This window comes from Callionymus lyra, chromosome 15 (genome assembly GCF_982586985.1).
Source record: "Callionymus lyra chromosome 15, fCalLyr1.hap1.1, whole genome shotgun sequence".
Lineage (NCBI taxonomy): Eukaryota > Metazoa > Chordata > Actinopteri > Syngnathiformes > Callionymidae > Callionymus > Callionymus lyra.
The window spans coordinates 17,967,372-17,993,743 of NC_141832.1; the positions used below are offsets into that span (position 1 = coordinate 17,967,372).

At 36.3% G+C, this 26,372-nt stretch overlaps 1 protein-coding gene across 1 annotated transcript in view; it reads left to right on the forward strand.

Moving 5' to 3' along the window:
• Nucleotides 1–26,372, forward strand: part of elfn1a (extracellular leucine-rich repeat and fibronectin type III domain containing 1a) — a 111,658-nt gene that overhangs the window by 35,951 nt on the left and 49,335 nt on the right. Inside the window, exon 2 of the mRNA XM_087808594.1 lies at nt 12,754–12,840. The gene's annotated coding sequence lies outside the window, so the exon portion shown is untranslated. The remainder of the gene's footprint in view (nt 1–12,753; nt 12,841–26,372) is intronic.

Sequence of the window (26,372 nt, forward strand, 5' to 3'; positions counted from 1 at the left end):
ATTCTTTTGCATCTTATCGAAGACAATTTCAGTTAAATAGAAGAGAAGCTTTTAATCTCTGGGAGATGCAGACTACTCCATCGTCGTCTATCGAAAAATTGAAAAATACTGTAAACCTCGGAGCCATTTTCAACTACTAGGAAGAGTCACTTGTCCAGTATAATTGGCAGCACCAACCGTTGGGCACCTTGCTGTCCTCACCATGGGTGGAAGCGCAACAACACAAATTTCGTTGTCTATTTACAACACGACAATTGCAGTGGCGGCTGGTGACATCTTTTTTTTTTAGGTGGGGCTAAAAGGTGAATCAATGCAAATCTAGTTTATCAGTGTGAAGAACATACAGACTCATCACTGTTGATGATTATTTTTAAACTTAAAAATAATAAATAAAATAAAAAAAGATTAGAAAATAAAAGATGCCCTCTATGGGCCAGCTGCCACTACAATAGCAACATAGCGCTCAAGTTGAATGGGAACGATAAATGAAAACTAACAAAATAAACAAACTACCTTGTCCATGTTGTCACCAACTATTGTCTTCCAACCTCGCATATCATGTTGCCGGATGAAATATATATTTTTTAAAACATCTAATGGTTTGCAAAAAAAATAGAGCGCCGCCAAGATAGTGTGACACTTTCACATACTGAAAACCATAGGAGACAACTGGGAGTTTCACAGCAGGGGGGCCCTGTAGACATCATGTTCACTGAACAGGGATTAAAGACAAAACAAAAATATTAAAATAGAATCACTGGCAAAAAGTGCGTGAACAATATGTCCTTATATTTGTCCTGGTTTCATTTCTTTTCCCACAAAAATGGTCCCATATACATAGTGTTTTACTTGCCAATTTACAATATAATTTTTAATTAACTTTAACAAAATAAATGGATTCAGAGGTTAATGTTGAGAAATATTTTCCCAAATAAAAAACACATTTTAGACAGTCATAATGAATACATTTCTCACCAGTACTTGGTCATGGTTGGGGTCCACTGAGCCACTATACAACTCTGGATTAACACTATCTGAGGGTCAAGTTATAAAGGAAACAGATGTAACCAAAATAATGGGGATTTAACCAGTGGTTAAAGGGAATCAACGGAAGCTTTCTTCAGTTTAATTTAGTTTTTAAATAAATAAATACATTTATAGCATAAGTTGATCTCAGGCAAAATTAGAATTGGTTATAAATCAGTATTTAAGCTTCACAATTGATGTTCTACATTATTTTAAATGTCCAAAAAAAAAAAAGAAAAGAGAAGACAGGAGCCTTATTTATCCTACAACGGAATAAATTCAACTTTATTTGGCATTCAGAAAACATACATCTTTTAGATGCCTCTTGAGAAAATGTTTATCGTTACCGTTGTGTCAGTCTCTAGTCTCAACATGTCATTTTTTTTAAACCGTACTTAGGTACTAATCTGTTAATCCCATTCTGGTGGTGTGTAATACCTCTGTAAACAAGTTTACCTGCAGGTTATGATGATGTCAACTTTCTCTCGAACATTACGTTCTCTTTCCTTCCGCCTCCTCCGGACCTCGTGATGGTTCCTACATTGAGGGAATAATGGGTTCATAATTAGATTCATTTGAAGATGATCATTGTCTCCATTAGTGCTGTTTGTATATAGTGATGTCGACGCAGTCTTCATTTGCCACCTCATCTCTCTGTGGAAATGAACAATTATCTCACAGAAATTGATTTTGTACACGCATACCAAGGCATGAGGACATGACTGTTAAATATCTCTTTTTTTTTCTCCATTATATTTCTTTTACTTGCCTTCATTTAATTCCTTGTATCCATAATTTGAGAAGGTTCCTCCAGTAGGATGAAGCGAGACTGGTGGAGAGGAGACCCGGCGACTGTGGCCGGTATCATCATAAGCTCGGAGTCAACACGGCTTCGGGCAGATCAGACTGACGTTAACTCCATTTCCTCGGCGCCATCTCTGATCTAATATGTCCTGCCTCGGTCTCAGTGCCGTCTGTAGAGGCACGACAGTAGAAGCTCACTGCTGGGGAAGATGAAATCACACACGGTTAAATACCACGACATGATTTACTGTAACAGTTGTCAGCATTTTTCAAGTCACAAAAAAAAACAAAACCACTACAGTAACATTAGTATGTAAAGTATCAGCTATATATATCAATTTTTAATTATTCTGATAACATATTTTCAAGTCTAGATCTTCCCGACACAAAACAAAATTGTATGAGCACAGAGTAAAACCAAAAAAATAATAAATTAAAGTATGGTGGTCAATACACACTTACAGGAAGAGACTGGCAGTTATAAACACCGCAAACAAAACAAAGACATATTGGAATAAAGGCAGTCAAGTTCTTACTTTTGATTTATGAAAAGGTCAAGTGAGATCTGGCGCATATTCCTGGGGTAAAATATATTTTTAAACCACCCGCAGAAAAGCCGAGACTAGGTAGAAGTTTTCCGGCATAGAAAAAGAAATGGGAAAACAAACAAAACTTGTTAACTTTCAACAATTATACTAGATTGTGTCTTATATCCTTGACTTGAATTTCATTGCATGTACCTGCATCTCATATTTTAAATCAAATAAAAATCATATCATAAACCTAGTTTAGACAACGCTTTTTCATTAAAAATTTAAATTATTTAATGAGGAAAGAACACAAGATATTAAAAGAGGAAAACAAAGATGGGGAGTGAAATAGAAATGCTTGTAGTGTGACATATTTGATAGTTTCTATCGATGCTTTCCTCCTTCAATTCTACACAATTTAAGGACTACCTTTTATACATTTGAACAGAAATGCAAATAACCTAAGATATTACTGAGACTGAGATATTACTTTTTAAATATCAATCTCCTGCTTTTTTCATTATATTGACTTTTATTGCTAAATCATTTGAAACGATAAATATTGTGTTGTCCTAATACTAATCATAATTGATTTTTAAAGCACTTCAGAAGAGAGTTTAGCTTGAGGCGGCATTGAAATATATATATTTTCCATTATTGTTTTTTGGCATCTCTATTCAAGGGTTGCCACAGCAAACCTGCCTCCTGCATCTTAATCCATTTAGCACAACTACTCATGTCAAACCTGTATTTTCAACAACTTCTGTTAGAAAAGTACAACGAGTCAACAAAAAATGAATGTTTTTTTATCTTAATATTTGTACCTGGAATAGTTGATAAAGTAACATATTAATCCATTATGGTCATCTGTTGTAGTTTCATCTTGAGTTAAGGTTTCAAAGTAACCGTTATTCGCCTTTATGGCTACTGCTAGATACTGTCCTGCTGTTAAATCGCAAATAATCCAACAAAAAAATGGAAATTGAGCTTCAAAAACACTTAAAACCTACAAATGTTAATTTAGTACTCTAATGACTCTGGGAGGAAACCGGAGTGCCTGGAGTAAACTTGTGCTAACACACACAAAACATTAAGGATGCAGGCTTCCAAACCAGCAACCTTCTTACCGTCAGGCTTTATCAAAATGACAGTGGTAAAAAAAAAGAAAAGAAAAGTGTTGATATAGGTGATCAAACACTGTTTTAGGGGTTACTAAGTACAATTAGTACCACTGTATAAGGACTATGGAATGCTAGGACTTAGCTAGAGATAATAACCGTCACTTTAGCAGCCAAAGTTTGATTCTCATTTGAGAAGATCAGGTGTCAACCGTCTCGGCACTTGTTCTAGTTAGGAAACTGTCCACGAGATGCAACGTACAGTGTTGCCCATTGAGGTTTGACCCATTTCTCACAGTCGAGTGATTTCATCATAACTGCTGGAAACTGCTGCCATGATTACATCATTCTGATCGATGCGCAAGTGGAAATCCAATTTCTGACTGTTGTATCACGTTTGTGTGTGTGTTCGCACAACCTCTCCATTCACTTAGTCAACATTTACGACATGCGTTTTGCTAACATGATATTCCTTTATAAAAATAATAGTGTGGTGATTTTTAAAAAAGGGCCATCAGAGAGTGGTTGTCGGTTTCAAGGCTACGCCGCAACTAGAATTGTGTACTTTCACAACACGTATTTCAGTCTATAAAGTAAACAGTCATCCATCAGCTACTTTTCAGAAGTTGAAGGTTTGGCTTTGTTTTTATGTACATTTCAGCTCACTGTCGTCGAGTTTGGAAAAAAGTGTTTGCCGTTGACAGCTTTGACTATAGGCTCAAAAGCAACAAACTCACGCTTTTATTTTCTGCATTTGTTTGCACAGCTGGTGATGCTGCCTAAAGTTGTTAAAAAACACAACATCAAAATAAACAAAAAAAAGTCCCGTTGTCACGGTGCCCTGCAGAGCGCCAGACACAGCCGTGAGAGGGGAATCTAACCCCGGGCTGAAGGTGCACTGCAGCAAAAGAAGCCCACCAGGTGCAAGATGCGTTCGGACCACAGTGTCCTCGCTACTGCTGCTCCAGCCTCCGGGCAGGCCGGATTCATCCCCGACAAACCCTTGGTTTATTCAGCCTGCTGCTCCGCAGAGAAACAAGCGCTGACCACCGCTGACAAAGATAATGTTTAATAGCGTGTCACATGTATTGCACGCGAGATCTCTGCAGCTGCTCTCGATCTTCTGGGACATCAATCACCTCAGTGTTGTTTTTACAATAACAAAATGAAATGTTTATCAATCTAGTTCAAGAAAACCTTTCATGAAACAAAAGCACTATAGTTAAGAAGGGAAAAGGGAATGGTGCAAACACCACGGATTGTAACATCTAGTACTTCAAAGGAACTTGCAACATTCAGCTGCAAAAATATTCTCGAAGTGAGATTTTGAATTGAGATACATTGCTTCATATTATAATTTGCGTAAGGTAAACACATAATTTGCACAAGGAAAACCAAGTTACATTTCGTTCTAAAGTTAATAGTAACACTGGTGCGCTTCTGGGTAATTCCCTCATTAATAGTGAGACCTTGAGAGTATTTTGGCATTCCAAAGTTTCCAAACTTTGGCGACACCCTGCACATTTCAGGAAATTTCAAACTAAATTAATGGTGGCAGAAAAAGCATGCAACAATGCAAACACCAAAAACTAACTGGACTCTGAGGAGTCATTTTGCTAAAGTACCAGGTTACGATAGCAAAAAGTAGAAAGAAAATCCACATCAATCCCTGTTTTTATTATAGCTTATATAGTGGTATTTTGTTAGCATATCTGTGTGTGATTATACTTAGCAAAAACTTTGAAGAAACAAAGTTGTAAAAGAATGTAAAATTCATTGTCTCTGGACTATGAGTTTGTCAGTTCTGGTGTTTCAAACCCACTTTTAATATTAGACACCAGTGAGTACTATAGTAAGTTTATTTTATCAAACTACTCTCTCTATATATATTAAAAGATGATTTACAGGACAATAAAGATTTCTGGTTCAATTGGTATTCTGAGGTCTCATTTATAATGTGAATATAAACTTAATCTATTGTCATTATGAGCCATTGACCAAAAAAGTATATTAAGACCAATTCAAATAAAAGTTCTTAACAGGGAGTTAAACATTGAAAAATGCATGGTTGTTATCAATAATAAAGGTTTAAAAGACTTGCATGTTGTTGTGGCTCATTGCAGATTTTATTGTAATAAAAAATTCTCTAATTTTGTATTTCATGTATAAAATATGACTAGTTCGAAAATGTCCCTTTGATACTACAGTGGTTTTTAGAGATAAAGTCGTTTGTTACTTTGATAAAGCTATCGATGGGTTTAATCCAAATTCATTTTGACTGCGAGTTCAGTAAAGTGGTTTATCTATCACACAAAAGTCCACCCCAAATTAATACTGATCACAGTACATCCATTGTTCATTTTTGAATGATTTAAATATATAACTTTTCTTTGCAAGAAACCTTAACTTAAGCATACTTAGTCACTCAGTACCTGCTATTATTTTCAAGGGTCTCTCAGATTAAACTGTCAGTGAAGAACAATGTATTTAAGAGAGTTGGAAGTGGTAAGCAATTACTGTCCGTCACAAAGTTTTTGCAAAAATAATCAAAAGCTCATAAAAGTCTCAAATGAAGGTTCCAAAACGAGAAGAGAAGTGCCATACCACATAAAACAGGGTTAAGACAAAACATGAAAAACAATTGTAACGTGCTAATAATGACAGTCTTACACTTATTGCACTGGTGCTCATTGTAGATGGTCAGATTATTTGAATCCAGGGACCAACACAACACGGATAAACAAGATGTTGGGATGAAACATCAATAGTAGATATTGGAGGTCCTCTCTTGCTATCTATCTTTCATTTTTCTAGTTATCCCCATACATTTATAGGAAATATATCACTTGCCATTGTCATGAATCTGCACCAACCCTCCCGAAGTCACATAGTGTGTAGTAGAATTAAGTCCCATAACGGTTCACACTTGCTGATAACAGTGAAATCCTTTTGTGCCGTCAGACTTTCCGACTCGGCGTGTTCACTTGAAAAAAAAGGTGGATATTGCTGGAGGGGACGCTAAAGTCAGAGGTTTAGCGAATGAACAAAAATATATCAGAACAGTCTCCTGCAGAGAATGGTCTTCTTTTCAACCTTCGCCAGCTCTTCTTCTCTGCAGGCTGGAGAACTGGAGTCTGTTTGTTAGGACTGCGGAACGATACAGCCTTTTAGCACCGTGGGAAGACGGGAACACATCTCGATTCCTGGAGTAACACTGCTTAATCACAAGGTTAAATTGAAATATATTTGCCCTTTGGAGGGTGCAAACCCATAGACGCAGATTACAGTTAGCAATATATCCTCCGGCCTCTGCCCCCGGGCTTGACGTCACCGACGTGTCGATGGAGAATTTCAGCTCGCCGAGCAATGACTCACGCCTGGACGAGGCCGTACAGCAGCCATTTAACCTTATTTGTGAGCAATGACAACAGGGACCGTCCCCTCTGTAGTTAATGTAGCGTCCAATAAAACAGGACAGTTTGTCGATTGAGGCAGATGAATGAAGCCGACAAACACTCCAAACCCTAATATGTTGCTTTTTTTTTTTTAACACGATTCTAATGTGGTGGCCAGTGTCCTGTTCTATGCTGTGGTGTGTTGGGGTGGAAATGTGTCCAAGAGGAGTGTCAACAGGTTGGACAGGTTGATCAGGAGGGCTGGTTCTGTGGTTGGAATGAAGCTGGACTCACTGGTGACAGTTACTGAGAGGAGATCATTGAACAAACTACTGTCCATCATGGATGATGACAGCCATCCTCTGAACACTGTCATCATTGAGCAGAGAAGCAGAATGAGTGCACGAATGCTCCTTCCCAGGTGCAAAACAAATAGACTCAGGGACTCATTCATCCCTCGGGCTATTAAATTCTACAATTCTGAGTTCGGGGGCAGGAGTGGAGTAAAAGTATCCGGATGTTCTGTTCTATGTTAGTCTTTGTATCCTTTGTCTTTGATCTATGTTCTTTATCTTTAGACTTAGATTGTGTAAGGTAAGGTAAGGTAAAACTTTATTGATCCCTCAGGAGGTCTCCTTCGGGAAATTGTTTTTTCCAATAGCCAATACATACAGCAATTTTTTATAAAAAATCAAAAATAAATCAAAATAAAATAAGAACAAGAGAAATAAAGAGAAAGAACACAGTTACACAATCTAAGTCTAAAGATAAAGGCAAAGAACATAGATCAAAGAAGAAAGAAGTGTCATCTTGTTCTTTCTAAGGTAAGGTAAGGTAAAACTTTATTGATCCCTCAGGAGGTCTCCTTCGGGAAATTGTTTAAAAGTTTAATTGTTTCTCTTTATGTTCTTGTTCTCATTTTATTTTGATTTATATTTTATTATTTTCAAATAATTTATATTTACTTGTATGTATTGGCTATTGGAAAAAAAACGATCAATAAAGTGTTACCTTACCTTAAAGAGAGCTATGAGGCTAATAAAGACGTTTGTTTTTTTTTGAGGCATAACAGAAAAATGAAGCAAACCCTTAAAACAAATGGAGTCAAATACTCCCGTTGGTTTTTCAAATCCAGATTGAATCGAATCACTTCCAGTACCTGCTTGGCGTAAAAAAAAAAATACCTTAATGACTCAGCAGAGGGCGATTTTCGATGTAAAAGTCTCGCCCTCTCTTTAAGCCTCGACCTGCACGCTGAGATAACACGCTCACGCTGTGATGAGTCCACGCCGCTGCAGGAGTAGGAAGAAGAAGAAGAAGAAGTGAGCCGTCACACATATGCACTCGCTGACAGACGGGCCGCCGCCGCTCAGAGTCAATCACAGGTTTGAGCTCAGGACACCTCACGTCCTCCCCCGTCTTCTCCTCGCCGAGCGGCTTCTATACATTACCCTGACGGACGTGTGTCAAGTGCAGAGAGTCCCCCATCATTTCCTGTCTGCCGCGTTTGGCAGACAAACAGGTCCGTGTATTAGGTAGTGGAGGCTGCAAGCAGGAGTGTTGCTCGCTTCTGACAGAGCGCGTCCTACAGATCGGCTGTTATCCCGCTGACAGTCGGCTGCCTTCGCTCTCAAAGAGCTGAAAGTCTGCATCTGCCTGGTGTGAAAATGTTCCATTTCTGCGTCGTGCTGTTGCACAATGCGTCTCGTTGGAAGTTAGCTGTTTGCTTTGAGGGAAGTCTCTTATGCCTTATCGCCCGAGAAAAAAAAACAACAAAAAAACAAGTGTTCTGACAGTTTGTCTTTGAGCCTTGCGAGGATACAAAATAAGAGGCATTACTGCAATTTATTCCAATTTTGTTTTGTCAAAATAGCTACAAAATGGCAAGAACAAAAGATTTAGAGTATTTCTTAGTCTTGCATCACAGAAGACAAGCTGAGAACTTGGCGTAAGAGACTTTTAATTCACTTTCAAAGCGTTACATTTATAAAGTGTTTTACCTCAGGTTTCCATTGTACCGTCAGTCCATAGCCTCCATCAGAAGTCCTTCTTCTTCTCTTTGAAATTGTACCAGACTTAATTCAGGCTCTGGTTGGACAAGGTCGCAAAGGGATAAAGAACTGAAAAAAAAGGCTGGTTGGATTTTCTAGCGAAGCATCGCGTCATGGCTGATCTTGATTAGCATTATAGCGCCGAGCTGTCATGTTGTGAAAATGTGTCAAAATGAGCAATACAAATGGATTACGGTTGTTTTAACCCTTGTGTGGTCTCTGGGTCACTTGAATTATTTTATATTGCTTTAATACAGTCTAATGAATCTATATTATATATATATATTAAAGGGTTAAAGCAATACTTTGTCTTACTCTTACTTTTTCTTGTTAGGTTTTGTATTTGCAGTAAGTAACCAATCAATTATTCATTTAATCTTCAATAAAGTACAATTTATGTACAATATTTGATCTTAATTTATCAATCCACATACTTCTTAAATACCAGTGATATTTCCAGTTATCCTTAAAATATTGATTTTATGTATGAAACACTGCATTGAAAAAATATTTTCCAAACTCAACTATAATATTGACTTTTTTATTACAACCCTGGTGACATTTTTCCCACAGATTATAATTTATAAACCTGACATTTATCCAAATTTAGGACTTTTTAAAGTTGATCACTTACATAAAACTTTTAATACATTGTTAAAAACGATCAGAAAGTCTTATATAAACCCTTTTAAAAGCTTTGAAATGTCTTCAGAATGTGCTTATATTGCATTAAACGCAGGACCTTCAAAGAAAAAAGGCACATTTTCTAGAATATCAAATCACACATCCTGGTTCGCTTTGATCTTATTACATCTTAAGTACCCATGATCCTTCACAAACAACATTTTCTAGTGCATCATAAGCCTCGCGACAATATTCCACACTTATCTATTGATTGCAGAAATGGAACATCACACATCCAAAGTGAAGTAAATGGACGGCCATTAGCGAGCGGGCCAACGGTGCATCTGAAGGTTCTAGTGGCTCCATTGTTGGCGGCATATATTAAAAGACAACGCGGTTGATTAAAACGTCGCCATGGTAACGCTGGTCGCATCTCTAGCTTCACGATCACAAGGCAAAACCCTCTAATGGGTCTCTAAGCCCTCTCAGAGAGTCGGGCCCGACGAAAAATCCGCATACGTTTGAGCCACTTAAGGCGGTACAAACCAGAGAAGGTTTGGAAATAACCGACTTCTTAGACTTAGACTGCACTTTATTCTTTATTCTGTAGATATAACCCTTGCTTTATGACCGACCTCAGAAGCACGAGTCGCACGGTTGCGTGTCTTTTTAGACAGTGTTACGAAGAGTTGGGATCAACCTAAACTATAATAAAAAACGGTATAAAACAGACAGAATTCTAACCCGCTCAAGTAGAAGAACTCCCATTTCTCCGGTCCTTAAAACTCTTCACTGGCTTCCAGTTTCTTTCAGGATCAACTTTAAAATTCTTACTTTCAGATCTATTCATGGTCAGACTCCTCCTTACATCAGTGATCTGATCCAGCCTTACACCCCAGCTCGGGCTCTGAGGTCTGTGGATCAGAATCTACTTATGGTTCCACGCACACGGTTCAGGACCAGAGGAGAGAAATCTTTTCAGGCTGTTGCTCCTAAGCTTTGGAACGATCTTCCTCTCTCTTTTCGCTTGATGGATCTACTGACTCCTTTAAGAAACATCTTAAGACGTTTCTATTTGTTCAGGCTTTTCCTTGATTTTCTGGAACTCCTGTGTTGTTCTCAGTATTATCTTGATCTTTAAAGTATATACTTTTTTGAGTATTGTTTTGATTGTTAAAGCGCTTTGTGACCCTGGTCTGGAAAAGCGCTATATAAATAAATATTACTTACTTACTTACTTACAATATGAGTCTGATGGGTTTCACCTGGCATCACCTGTGTGAGCTGGCGGGATGAGTCACAGTGAAAAAATATCACCGCCCACATCACGCCACACGTATATGCATTTGCGTCCGCGGTAATTAGACCCAGCGAAACAATGTTCAAGTGGTTGCTTGAATTCCACCTTCCTGTATAACAAGGGCAGCATATTATCAAAAAAAAACAAAAAAAAATTGTGCAGACTACAGCAGAGAGAGAAGAAAAACATTAAACTTCCAACCCGTTTCCAGGTCTCTAGGTAGTCACTAACAAATAATTCTCCCAACTCATGACTTTCTCCTCCATTAGGAATTATTGTGAAAATAATATCCGACAAATTAAAGATTTTTTTCTTGATAAGCAGTTTGATATTTGCCTCCTGGGTTTTTTTCCCGCCGTTTGAACATTTTCCAGTAATTTATTTTAATTGTTCTTGCGAATGCTTATCTCTAGTGTGCAGCTAAATTAAATACCGTTCTGCAGAGTCACATTGGAAAATACAACTGGGGAGTTTACAGCTTCAGAGAAAACCAACAGTTGTAAGATCCCGTTATTTGACGTAAAATCGATTTCAATCATAAACATTATTCAAGCTTAACCCCCCCGCCTCCTTTAAACATGGTATTAAATACCTGTTGCATTTATTCAGTTTCCGAAGAGATGAAGATAAATCGGAAGTGAATATAAAGTAGAGCTATTTGTTCTTGGCTCAATATTTTCACTGTCCATCAATCATACAGAATTATCTTTATTCGAAAGGCAGCAAAAAGCAAGTAGATAGAACTTTGGGGGTTCAAAAGTCAATGGTACCGCACATCAGTTGTCCCAAAGCCCCTGGTCCAGGTTAACAGTTAACACAGAAAGAAAAAATGATTCATATCATTTATGTTCTATTGATTATTACTCCATTAAATGTATTTTGCGGTGAAAAACGTGACTCTTGACATGTCCAGCCAATCGTTCCAGGTGTGTTTACTCAAACAATAAACCTTTAAACTAGTGGAAAAATGTTTATAAATGAAGATTTCCATGAATATAATACCCTTAAAAAGGGTATGACACATTTTGTATTTTAATACTAAAAAACCCCAATGATATTAAGGTTTGGAATATCCCAGATTTTATCATTTCTAATCCCCATTTGTGATTCTCACCGTTTGCAGTTCATCCTTCACCAAGCAAGGTATTCATCTTCCTTGTGAAAGAAATGAAAATAAAGACCTTGCTTAGTGGATATTTGGCTTCAGAGACCGGGTTGTTTAGCCGCAACAAATGATGATTTTTTTCAACGTTATGCAACAGTCTTGTCTGCAACAGCTCAAAGTGGGTCAGTGTTGATGAAACATGATGAGTCGCATTCATCTTGTAAATGTGCCCCAAAGACTATTGTTACCTATGTCAATTAAATAAAGTTGTTTTTAAAAGGCTACCTGGTGTGAAGATGTCTGGACATCCATGGTTTCATTTAAACCCTTTACCGAAGGTGAACGGAGATACAATTCTGGAATGTTCCTTCATGTAGTATTATGTAAATAGGATTAAAGTTCCATCAAAAATTAGACATATTTGAATTAAATTGGGGTCTTCAGTCCCCCTTTGGCCTGATCAAGTATTTCCAAAACCTTCCTTGAGAAAAACATGGTAAATCCAAGATGTGTGATTCTGGCCTTCAATAAAGTCCAACTTTATTAGAAAATCATGAGTGACAGACAAGAGTTAAGAAAAAGGTTAGCGAACAATGGAAGCAGGGCGAGGTGATCCTAGTTGAAACTGGAGGCGTGAAGATGGTCAGAGGAGTCAAAACACTTAAGCTCAAAAGCTTTGAAAAAAAATTCTAATCATGTAGCGAGAGACCCTGAACTTCACCAGGACTGACTTTTTTTTTTGTGTCATCAGATTCTCAAACATGAACTTCGTAATGACATAATACCTCCATGTTTTTCAGGTCACAGTTTCTGTTTACATCTCACTAAACCAGAAGTGCTACACGGATCGCTGCAGGTGTCGCAGAGACTTGCTGCGGAAACTCCAGGTACGTTTAAAACGCATGTTTTTTACCAGGATTTTTTGATGAAATTACACATTTAGTTTGGTGTTGGAGTTTCATAAGAGGATACATTATACACTGGGTTTGTTGTGTGATTGAAATGGAGAGAAACTATATATATATATATATATATATATATACACATACATACATACACACACACACACACACACACACATTTCTAGTAAATAACACGAAAATATGAAAAAAAAAAAAAGAAGGAAATAAGACCTTTTTTGAAAATGTCTGTTCAACTTAATTAGTAAGTAAGTAAGTAATTTATATTTGTAGAGCGCTTTTCTAGACCAGGGTCACAAAGCGCTTAAACAATCAAAATAATACCCAATAAAATATATACTTAAAAGGTCAAGTAAAGTATAGAAAATGTAAACAGTACTTAGAAAGTTAATTGTTTAAAAGGGAAAATAGGACCATAAAACAAAAGCTCTTTAGCAAATTATATTTTGATGTTTATGCTGAATTATGGATATTTAAAAAGTACAAATTGAAGTTATTTCTTCATATATACAACTTTAAAAAGCAGTTAGGTGTAACTTAATTGATACAAGTGTGGGCAGATTCCTTCAATGGGCTTTACTATTGGTTAATCCCAAACAAAAAAAGGATTTATTTTATGACTGTACGTGTATTTCAGTGATTTTGACCTCAGAAATTCTGAATTATTGCAAAATTAAAATCATAGAAATTAAGGTTTTCTTCTTGGTTAGCTACCCAGGATTTATATTTTAAAACGCCTTTTTCTTCCCCAATATGTTTTATTTGAACCCAAAAAGTAAGTTTGAAGGACTTTATTTAAAACACACTCACTGAAATCTTTTGTGACATATTTTTGAAGAAAACAACAAATCTGTAATAAAATACCGTGACCTTTAAATTCTTACACTTTTATTCCATTTACTGGCCAAGAAAGTATCAACGTTTGAGCCATCGTAAGAAAAATGAAGCGACAAGCGATTTAAAAAATAATCAATGGAAACGAAACAATAGGATGGAAAAAAAAAGATCCATTCTCAGAGTGATGTCACAGCGATACAAAAGCACCGAGGCTTTTATGTAGCTGAAGTGCATCCAGGTAGAATGACAGCGAGGCATGAACAAATCACACTTTGGAAATCTCTGCTTTGACTTTCATGTCTCATTAATAATGCAGCTCCAGAGGAGAGGAACCATTTGGTCTCCCGCGGGACAAAAGTAAATAGCTTTTAAATTGAAAAGTTCACTTTTTCAAAATGAAAGCAGTACCAAAATTCTCTTACCTGGAATTTTCTTCTTTTTTTTAAGACATCCAGAGGAGCAGGTTGTTTGTGAAGCAGCACCGGATGCGTTCATATCAGTTTGGGATCTCACAGATTATTCTGGGATGAATAATAGATGCTGAATCCATCTATGAAGCGAAATATAGCGAACGTCAGGTGAAACTGATTGACAGCAGATGATGTGTAAACAATGTTCATTGACAGGTGTCAGTCAGTAAATCATGTTAAGATACATTTTCCTTTTTAAATAAAACAACCCAAAATATGCCAAAATATATATACATTTTAAATAGTTTACTACTAAGATCTATATGAAATAGATAAAGAAGAAGCATTCTTAAAGTTCAAAATTGATGTTATATTACTGGGGAAAAATGTATAAAATATACATCCATCAAGTACACAAATAAACAAAACAACCAAAAGATACAAATAGTCCAACAAACATGGACAATAAGAGCTCAAATAATACAGTGTATAACTAGCTACTCTAGGTAAAATAAAAACAAAGAAATCACGCATGGTAGCTGAAAAATACACACAAAATGTGCAACGGAATAAAAAAAAATAAGTATATGAATAAAGTATACATAGACATTCATGATTTACCGTAGAACAGAACAATCTTGCATCTTCTTTCCAGAAACCTCTCGAACCAGCAGCACATGATCAGCCGTGATTGGCTCCAGCTGAGATTCACCAAGAGTTTTGGAAAGCTACATACGCTAAATCAAAGCAGGAAGTAGCAAAACAAAATAAAAGCATTAAATAGGAAATAACTAATAAAAGCAGATATTATTAACTGATGTTGAAGTTCATAATTGTCGGCATCTGAAAATACAATTTACAAATAAGTTTAGAATTCCAATGAAAAAATGTGAAAATATGAGGGTCCAGGATAGGGGCCAAAATAGTTCAGCAGAGTTACTCGTGGGTTGAAGTATATTTATCAACAGGAAGTTTGAGCTGATTGATTGCTATATTGTCTTTTAATTCTTGGAAGCTCAATTTATGTGTTTGTCCATCAACCAACACATCAAATTCCAGTTTTTCAATTTTAGTTTTACTCATATTGAAAGTGTTCCTATCTTTACCTTATCTTATCTTAAACACAGGCATCTTCATAGATAAAACCACAACATATATCTACTTAAATTTTAAGCCAACCATCCGGTGGGCCACGTAAATTAACTTGACGGGGCCAAATGTCGGCCACAGGCCATGATTTTTACATTTTTAAATCCAAGGTCCGAAACCCTGTGAGGCATTTATTTCTGTGCCAACAATTCATATCGTCTGTAAGGTCTTTTATTTTGAAAAACTATATATATTTTCTCTGAAGTAACATGAGCCTGTGTCTCAGTCAATTTTACAAAAAATAAAATACACTGTAAACTGGTGAAAACTATATATTTTTTAAAACTAATTTCGTATACAAAAGGGAGACACACACATATACAACACCATCCATTGTGGGGACAGTTTTATTTTTTGTTATTGTGGTTAAACCTTAGATTTGTCAGAACTCCTTAATAAAGTTAAAAGTAAAATGAAAAAAAAAAAGGTATAGATACATTAGATTGTACGCTAGACTATAGAATAATATGTACGTTTAAGTTGAAAAGTTGAAACTTCAGCTCAGTACGTTCAAACTTATGAACAGAGGAGCGCCGTCGTGAAGGTTTAAGAAGACGAACGTGTGGAAGAAGGACAGTGACGGTGGAAAAGCTTCTCCCGCCTCAGACAGGCTTGTGGTCTTTTTGTGATAGCCGGGGCCTGTGGGAGCCGCTGGAGAGATAAGCTTCGCTAATGGCTGTTCAGGAGGACGTTTCATTCATTATCACACTTTTCTAACGTGACCGCGGGCCAATGTGGAGAGCGGCGTCGTTCAAGGCGGCAGCCGGAGGTTTGTGTGCTCGGGATTGTCAGGCGGCCGAGCCTTTATCCACGTTTGGTGGAGAAGAAGCATCACTCAGTGGTGGGTGAAGGCAGCCATGTTTGTTACTCCTAACTGGACCTGAAGCTTCGGATAAAACACAAGCCTTGTGTTTCTTGGGTTTTGTTCGTTACGACAACTGTATTAAATGTAAAAATGTTAAAAAATTGATTAAAAAATATAAATTAAATGATATTATATACTGTGACTCCAAAAGTAAAACGAGACAAATAATAAAAGCTTCATTATGATGGATAAACTTGAAACTAAAAAAGAATAAAAAAAAAGGATTATAAAGTAAGATTCATCTTTATTTGATTGTATTCTATATTTTTTATTTATTTTATTAAAATATATATTATTTATTTTATTAAAATATTTTTTAATTATTTTACATATTTTGTTACAAAAGCAATTGCAAAACTAAATGTTCATTTATACCGTGACACCAAAAAATAAAAGGCAAATAAGCTAAATGTGTTGTTTTATTGCATAATATTTTATTCTATTCTATTTCCCCCAAAAAGCACATAGGATGGATAAACTTAAAAATAAAAAGAATAAAAAAGGATTATAGAATAAAATTACTCTTTATTTGATTGAATATTCCAGACATTTTTATTAATTTAATTGATCCTTCAGAAAACATAATTTCAAAATATTCTTGTAACAAAAAACAAATCAAATGCAAAAGAAAAATGCCATTGCCATATGCCATGACATCAAAGAATAAAGCTAAATACGCTAAATCCTTATATTCCTCCAAAAAGCACATTTAAAAAAAGAAAAAGGGAAAAAAATATGTATTTAATGAATTAAATGAGCAAACTAATAAGTTTCAGTTTCACTGTGACCTCATGAGAGCGATACTTTTCTCATGACTACTATAGTTTAACAAAAACAAAAGAAAATCGTGTAAATTAACATATAGATCACCGAAAAGTTTCATGGGGGGAGCAATGGGGGCAGAAGACTCCCGCTGAAATTCAAGCCATATGTAATACATACTTAGTAAGGGAGATGTCCAGAACTTTATATCTAAGGGGGCAGAAAGCCCCCCTGAAACGAACAGAAATATAGTGTACGTGTGTTTATTTAAAACCCACAATGGCTGAAGGAGAAGACGAAACTAACTTGGTTGCAGATGCATTATCAAAGCCGTTTTCAAGAAGGACTTTTCAAGAAAAGCTAGACATCGGCAACTCCGAGGCGAGTCTGTCACAAGCGGTCAAAAGATTTGACCATGAACTACGTGAGTAAACACAATTTTCCTGAATAATGTTGCGCTTTACGAGGTTATTAGTGATGCTTTTTTTGAGTGTTATAGCTGTAGCTGCAGTGTAGACTTGTGGCACTCGGATTATGTTTCCTCACTAAAGGCATTCATTCTGGAGATACAAGTGTTCGTCTATGATGCAACAGCTCTTCCTACTGCCTTTCTGCATTATGGTTTCTATAAATCGTCAATATGTTACTCTGGAGGAGTGATTGACTCCACAGGCTCTCATTCCTGGGAGTCAAACGCTGATGCTTTCGGTGGTCGGGGCTGCATTATTGCATTATTATGGTCTCAATGTGACGTAGCTGCTGATTGAACACCTGCTGTGGTTGTTCCTCCGTGTTTTGTTTTTCGTCATTACTAACTTTCGATGCAGGAAGTGCGTATTGTTGCCATGGCAACCACACAGACGGTGATGCACTGATGTTGTGCTCATTTGATAAAGCTCTGAACGTCTTATTGACCTATAACAGTGACCTACGTGGTGTAAAAATAACCTTAAAGTACTGTATTTTCCGCACTATTAGGTGCACCAGATTATAAGGCGCATAGAATAAAAGATACAGTCAAACATTTTACTGGGGTTGCGTTATACATCCACTAGATAAAGCTGTGCTAAAGGGAATGTCAACAAAACAGTCAGATAAAGTCAAACTAAGCGTTCTGTCAACTCCTTTCACTCCCATGGTAACGATGTTCAAATGATGCTTAAAAGGCTTCAAGCAGCAGCGTGTGAGACTGGTGTTGTGAGCAGACAAATGTTGAGAGAGCAGCGGTGAAGTTGAGCGCGTTTATGACAGCTAGAGAGCGCATGTATGACGTGTTAAACGCACGTGTATGATGGGTTGAGCGCGCAGCAGAATGATTTTGTGCAAAAATAAATGTTTTGAGTGTACGACAACCGAGACACACTCGCTCAAAATGGTGGCAGTAATCTTACTCCATAGACGTCCACCGTCGTTTTTTAAGAAATGTTAAGGCTTTCAAGTGCGCCTTATAGTGCGGAAAATATGGTAGTTATTGAGAGTTGGAACAAACATTACTGAAGGCTTTTTTTTTTTAATGCACGGCCCTCCACTGACGTTAGACAATGTTAATTCCCCGAATTTCTGCTTCTTCCAGAAATGGTCAGACCTGTAATCGACCTGAACCTACAACAAGGAACAAAACAAGGGTCGATTACCAACTTTCTTCTGTCCTAACACCTTGTTTTCTTCATTCCTTTACTCAGCGTTTTAAAAAGCTCCATCAATTGAACTCTACCGGCGCAATCTCTGTGCTGCAAAATCCCAGCTTCGAAAAGACAACCCAGATTGATGGCGAAGGCTGAACTGCAGATGTAATATAAAGACACATTTCCCAGGAACCGCCACAAATCAGCTAAAATAAAAGAGGCTGTTAAACGTATCAGATCAGCAGAACTTGAGCAGCGAAGCCGCCGTCTATTGATGACTCACCGAAAGCAGTTGAAACAAAAAAAAAAAAGAAAAAAGCTTGATTTATTTGTGTGGGAAATTCAGAGAGAGAGAGAGATAGGATGTGGTACAAATAGGAGCTTAAGATATCGTCTTCTAAAACACTACCTGAAGACTCTCGGATTCCTTTTTTTCGTTCTTATTTATCTTGAGACAAAACAGGGGAAGAAAGATGTCCCTGCCTTCCATTTGTCGTCAGAAGTGGAAATAGCTCAGAGTGACGTCACGCCCAGGACCGTTTACTTTGATTTTTTATAGTTGCAAACCAGGTGGTGAGTTGGATAAGAAGACATTTCAATGAGTGGAACCCAATGATAAAATAGAAAATGTGCAGCAAAAAAAGTAGGTTAAAGCATGACGAAGGTGCTGTGAATGAAACTAACACAGGGAAGATTTAATTCCTAAGAAAGTGGGAAATTTAGGTGGGATTTAAACTCAGAAGCTATACTCACTGTACAGTTTCTGTATATAAGTTGTCTTCTGTGGTGCTTGAGTTGTAGGTGTGAAAACGATTTTCAGTCATACCGTAAATTTACCTTGATTAGTCTGGTCAGTTATTTTTTTTTTACTTAATTTCTTTCTATAAACTTTTATTTTTATTTTTTATTGATTTAGACAAAATCACACAGCAATATTCAGCCCTGCTGGTAAAACTAAAAGAAATCAATTCATAATAATGCACCAGAATATAATTATCTGTTCTAGTCTATGAAAAAAATAAAAAAAAACTATTACATTTTAACACTTTTTATTATATATATACTGTATATATGTGTGTGTGTGTGCTATTTTCATGAGCCTGTAACTGTCAAACCTAACCTTGCTAGGAAATTTTCCTATATCTCCAAAAGCTGGGGAACGAAAAATACAGAACAACATCGTCGGCATACAATCAAATATACATGGATGCAAATACACAAACATCTTGCAGTAACCAGTCCAGAGTTCTTGATGGTTCAGTGTTATGTTGAGGTGTATTTTATATTCACTTAAATTCAGTTTCTTTTTTGTTGTTTTTTTTACCTGAAAGTGAGAAATGTACGAATATAATGGATATATAAAGTTAATTTAATCTTGTGTAAAACCTTAATTATTGCATATAAAAATAAAAGTTAAAAGAAAAATACATTTGACTGCCCATATAACAATAAATTACTTTATGAAGCCGTCCTTTTTTTTTTTACTTCGCAACAATACTGGATTAAAATGAAAAAAAAAAGTCAGGTTTAATTGCTTTTCTCAGCTATTTTTAGGTAAGATAAACTAGATTAATTAACTACATCTACAACTACAACAGCATATATTTACATATACTTAATTAATCTCTCTGTATTTCTAGAGACAGGCTGGAAAGAATAGAGTCATTTTTTCACGTTAAAAACTAACCATACTCTCTGCTGCTTTTTGGTCCGTAGCTTCATTGTTCGGGTCCAGTCTTCTCCTGTAAATGAATCTGAAAGCAATTATCACGAGCACACAAACTCCACTCCACGCCGCCCGAGCTACTGTCTTCAACTAATTTAATTGGTTGATCAGTCTGAACTTCGGCGACACGGCGAAATGAGAACATGTTGATCTTCACATTGTGCATCAAATTAATCCTAAATTAAGGATTCAAAGTCAAATGAATCCATGCCACCTGGAAACCATAGAGGTTTGAACACGAGCCAGACTTCTTCACATACCATTTTTCTAAATGTGGTTCAGCAGCCAGATACTTAAATATAATGCGTAGGACGGCGCTGATTTTCTCCTTCAGAACCCCCTGGGTTGGTCATCATAGCGACTGTGAGTTCTCCACATCTGAGATGGAGGAGGAAAACTACAGGAGGTTCTTTCTAAAAAGATGGAGAAAGAACGGTGTGACTGGAAAAAAAAAGTGGCCATAATGATGAGGAAGGAGCAGAGGGGAAAAAAAAACTGATGAATTCAGATGCCAGAAGTTAAACTTTTGTCAAACGAAGCCAGAGTCTGATGTTTCTCCAGCAGAAACGTCAGCACGACCGAACATCAAAGCACCAAGTGGATTTTTTGGGTAAATCCAGCGGATTGAACTCAAGAGCGCCGCAATCTTCTTAATGACGCTGGAAGACTGAACATTTCCATCCTCCCTCTGAAGACATGTTGGTATAATCAGGAGGCAAAATCCAATCTTTGTTTCTGGGAAGAATAAATAAAGCCGCAGATTTATTTCTCTCATTACATTTCTGTAAAACAGTGTTAAAAAAACTCCTTCACCTTGAATTAACTTGGGGCTGATTCGCTGAGTGAAATCGCTGAACAAACAAAATAATTTTAAATAAATAAATCTAAAAAGAAAATCCCATTGAAAAATTAAGTGGATTGAACTAATAAAAAAACACAAGCTTTCAAAAACAAATAAGCATCTTAAATTTGTCATAAACTTTATTAAATGAAAAACATCTATTGTACACATGGCTGGGGGGCCACCGGAGGTCAATATTTTTTCAGACTCGGCCGGAATCTGTGACTTACAAATTATGAACGGAGCCAGTTAAAATGGTCTTTCAGCTGTACGTCGTAGATTACAAATTAATTAATGTTTTCTAATTTAACGTGTTTTTTGTTTTTAACATTTAGTACAACGTTTTCATAAAAACGTAGACGTTAAATGGAAGGCTGCAGATGATCATCTCAAGGGCCACTAATGGCCCGCTGGCCTCAAGTTTTGGGCCCCAATAATAGACCATATTTGATGACTGATATAAATAATATGTTTGTAGATAATTATTAAATCATCATGAATATAGAAAATGTAAAAAATTGAGAAAAAAGGATAATTGAATTAACCAAAAACAGGGAAATGTATGTGTCTTTGAACTTGATTAATGCAGTACTATTCAACTTTTTCCGATATTGTGAGTTAATATACACTTTTCAGCACCTGATAAAATAAAAAATATTTCTATCTTATAGAAAAAAACATAGATAGTTATACCGACAAAATAAGTGTTGCTAAGTATTGCACACAGTACACAGTTTCAACTGCTTTCTTTTAAAGTTTTCTCTATGGAAGCAGGATTGCTAATAGATTCATGAAGTATCTTTATCCCTCGGAAAAAAAAAAAGTTAATTGAACTGCTGGCAGACTCGTAGGCAGCCAAGGCACATCCTGTCCTTATTTGTACAGATCCAGCTCCAACCTGTTTGAGGAGGAAACACTTCATGCTCGACAAGCAATGTGCGGTGTTTCTAATGAGTATAAAATTAGAATTTTTTTATTCTGGTCCGGGGTGTGTGGGGGGTTATCCGGGTGTTTAGGGTGTGGGTTAACTTTAGTAAGAGCTGACCCCGTAGGACCAGTACCAGAGCTCGGTTTATAGAGCCAAGACTCTACCAATATCATGGAGATAAGATTAACTATTGAATTACAATTAATGCATATTTGTTAGGTCTCTGTTCAGTCATGTATTGGTTTCCATCGACGCCCACCGATTGTGTTTTCTGGTACAGTACTCCATCCACCAGTGATTATTTCATTGACTCTTGTCTTCTTGAACTTTTATCACTCACAAATTTGGTGTTTATTTATTGTTTTTTGGACTATTCAAATTCGGTTTAACCCTTGTGTTATCTCTTATTTCTGGAAGCCAGGGAGGTTGTTTACCTTAACCCAGAAGCAACACAAGGGATACCTCAAACACCTTTGTTTTCTGGCCTTCGGGTCACCTTGACCCTGAGCCAACACAAGGGTTAAGTTATAGGTTATATGAGTGTGTCTATTCGGATTTTATCGTATTTCTTTTGGTCAATTTATCAATGCTTTTAGTGGGATTTATCGAAGCAAGATTCTACGCCCCAGATCGCGACAGTTGCCGTTCAAAAAAAATCGATCACTTGAATAAAGTACCCTTTTAAAAGAAACAAATATGAAAAACAAAACAGATGTTGATGTTACGAACTGAGCTCCGTCGTCGGTGAGGCACTAAGAGCCGCTGTACTTCTATGGATGCCTCTCGTGGTGAGGTGTTCAGGGTATGGAATAATGTTAGGAAAACAAAAGTACGGCCGAGGACACACTGAAGACTGCCTCGCAGTACGGAAGTTATGTAGCCTTGGCTTCCTTTGCCTGGAAACATAGCATTAGCTTTTCGCACAGTGTTAGCCATTCTATACAAGCTAACAGGACAAACACTTTTTAGGTTGTGTTTTTATTTTCTAATTATTTCCATGTCAATGATCTGATGGTTACTAAGAGTGACCTGTTTTTACTTCTTAAAAACAAATAATATGCAACATTGTTTTCGTGAAAAAGCAACTTCCTAGTTTGCTGAGTCATGACAAATGCTTTCTTCACACCCTCGGTGATGTGGTGTTGCGGTGTGTGGAGGGAAAGGGGAGTGTTGCGTGGTGATTTATCGTGTTGGCTCACTGCAGAGGGAGAATAAAGGGCTCTCACCTGGAAAGAAGGGCTCTGTGGTCCGGAGAGTTTTTTCTTTCTTTTTCCCAGGGTGGCATCTCTTCTCCTTCCTAAAAAACGCCATTGTTGGTGAGAATTATATTTTTTTAGATGTTTTTCACAGCTTTTGTTTCACATTAAATCAATCTACTGACTCCTTTAAGAAACATCTTAAGACGTTTTTATTTGTTCAGGCTTTTCCTTGATTTTCTGGAACTCCTGTTGTGTTTTCAGTTTTATCTTGCCCTTTAAAGTATATACTTTATTGAATATTGTTTTGATTGTTTAAGCGCTTCGTGACCCTGGTCTGGAAAAGCGCTATACAAATAAAAATTACTTACTTACTTAATTACATGTGTGGTGGTAGCTAAGGTCCAATACTTGAGCTGTAAATTGACTTTTCTATTTCTCACCGCATTAGATGAACATAAAGTGACAGATATAGTAGTTTTACATTCAAAACTATCCTATTATATTATAAACCAAGCATAAGGGCCACACAAATACTACGTTTTGTTGCTCTCAATCACTTTGACAGGCACTGGTAAACCGTGAACTAAAGCTGATGTCTTCCGACTTGATAAATTACTTGTTTTAATAGCTCTACAGAGAAAGACATAGATCATTTACTTTAAAAAGTTCGGTAATGTGAAGTTCAAGATGAAGTAAAGGTGGATTCATTAACAAAATGAAACAAAAAAAAAATTATTTTTTTGTTCAGCATTATGTTGGAAAATCTTCTTTCTTTAGGACCAATGGGTTCCAAAGCGAAATACCTGGACTGAGGGATTTGGACTTGAAGAAGTCTCTTGGGTGAGAGGTGAAAAGTATTACTAAAACTTTACTCAATCCAGTTGTCTTGCTTTGGACCTCTTTGGATAACAATGACTTGGATTAATGAGAAGCTACACGGATATTCTTTAGGACCTTCAGCATAAATTTCCCATGAAGTCCAACAACTGCAAAATCAAAGTAGTTGCTAATCGGTAATTTTACTTAAAGGAGTTTAGTAATTTTTAATTAAACCTTTTATTTATTATTTATATTATATAGGATATTCTGTCTATTTGTTTGAAGGTTTTCATCAAGCCAAATCACACCAAGTTTATTTATATACATTTCTTTTTCTAGTCAAAATAAATCGCACCTAATATAAGACACAATTACAAGAGTTAATATATAGATATAAGTGAGAGGAAGGAACTTGTATCTTGAGTATATTGCATTTTTTACTAAGTTTTCTTACTTACTAAAACCAAAAATGTAATAGAATTCTTTAAGGAAACATGCAGCCTTTCTGTGTGGAGTTTGTATGTCTGCTTGGGTTTACTCCGAGCACTCTGGTTTCCTCCCTCATTCCAAGAACATACAGAGGTTGATTGACGTCTCTAGATGATCGAAAGATGTGAGGTTGACCCAGCATTAGTCGGAATTGACAGTTGAAAATGATTGATTGAATGAGTTAATATATAAATAGTTTTCTCTTTTTTTTCGTAGTGGCCGGTGTAAGCAGTTATATCAATTCAGGTTTTAAAAAGAAATCACTCAATTTTATATATATATGAAGTCTCAAGGCAGATTATCCATTATTTATGGATAAAACATTTTGTTAAATCCATGCAACATTGTTTACCATTAAATATTCACCCATACATTCAGTAATTCTTTTGTATTTTCCAACACTTATTTCGATCAGATCAAAGCATCCGTGAAAAATCGCGGGTGTAGATTCATGTTTCAATGGAATTTAGAAGCATTGTGTTGTGAGCTGGAGGGTTGGAGGAGAGAAATGAGACGGAAAATACAGCGGAACAATCCGCTTCATTCATTGGTATTTGCTAAAAACAACTTTGCCTGTGGCAATGTTGTTGTTGTTTTGACATTACAGCCCGTGTTCAGACGGAGAAGATGTGAGTTTTAATGCCGAGTACAACTGGTGGATGAAATGGGATCTCATGAGACCCTTGTTAATTTTTTGGTATGAATAAATCTTTTTTTTGTGAAATGCCAAAACACAAACACAATTAGTCCTGTTTTCTTTTAGCTATGATACCTATCAAGAGCAGAAAAATTTAAAACAAGAATCATATCTTTCCCTTTCTTTGAAACACAACCCCAATTTTTGATAATAATGACATTTATACGCCATAGTTGCCGTTGGATTTTGACGCAATGTGCATTAATGACCAGGTTTGGTGAATTTTCAAAGTGAAAAGTTGAACAGTGATGTGATTTCAAATCAATACACCATTAAAAGTCAATACTATCGAGTTTAAATTCATCAAATATAAATTCATGAATTAATTTTTGGTGCATATGATTGTGATGTTCGGTTGTTTATTGATTGAATGCTGGCTTTGTTGCACAAAATAATAACCGAAATCCCAGACATTAACAAGCACTGTTGAGCATAGTAAAGTTGAGGAAGTTGTTAGCAGTATAAAATTTGATAGTTTTCTACGGAGTAGCGAGGGAGTGATGAAGGAGATTCAAGTTGATACTAACTGCAGACCGATTCTTTTGAACCACTTTCAAGATGTGATGATGATTCACTTTTTAGAGGATGGAAAGTCTGGTGGTGATTGGATGGACAATAAACTGTACTATATTAATCTGAACTGAATCTAAAGCAGGGCAAAAAGAGTGAAATATACAGAGAATGTGGGTTAACAATAAAAAAAAGGGATACCAATAACAAAAAATACAGAAAAAATAATTGTTTTTTTACCTAAACTACTGTGAATATTTCGTCAACTGATATACAGTATATACACACACATGGATCACAGTATCAAGCATAAGAAAGAATGAATTGCATGGGCGTCTGTTTCAGAAGCAGAGTTTGGCAACATTGTAACTCAGAGGATTCCCATCAAGCAGGCGATTGCAATGAAATAAATCAAGAAAAGTAAAGACGTGAATGTAGCTCCGCCCTTGCTTTTTATATTCAAAGATTGTGAGTTTTTGGGAGTTGAAAAGGCTTATATTTCAACAGGATCAATAGGAAAAAAATTGTGCAACATCAAAGTATACTATAACCATTTTCTAAAGAAAAAATGTATTTGATGTTCAATTGCAATAAAACTGATCATATAAGCATTTTATATCTTCAATATTTACATTTATCTTA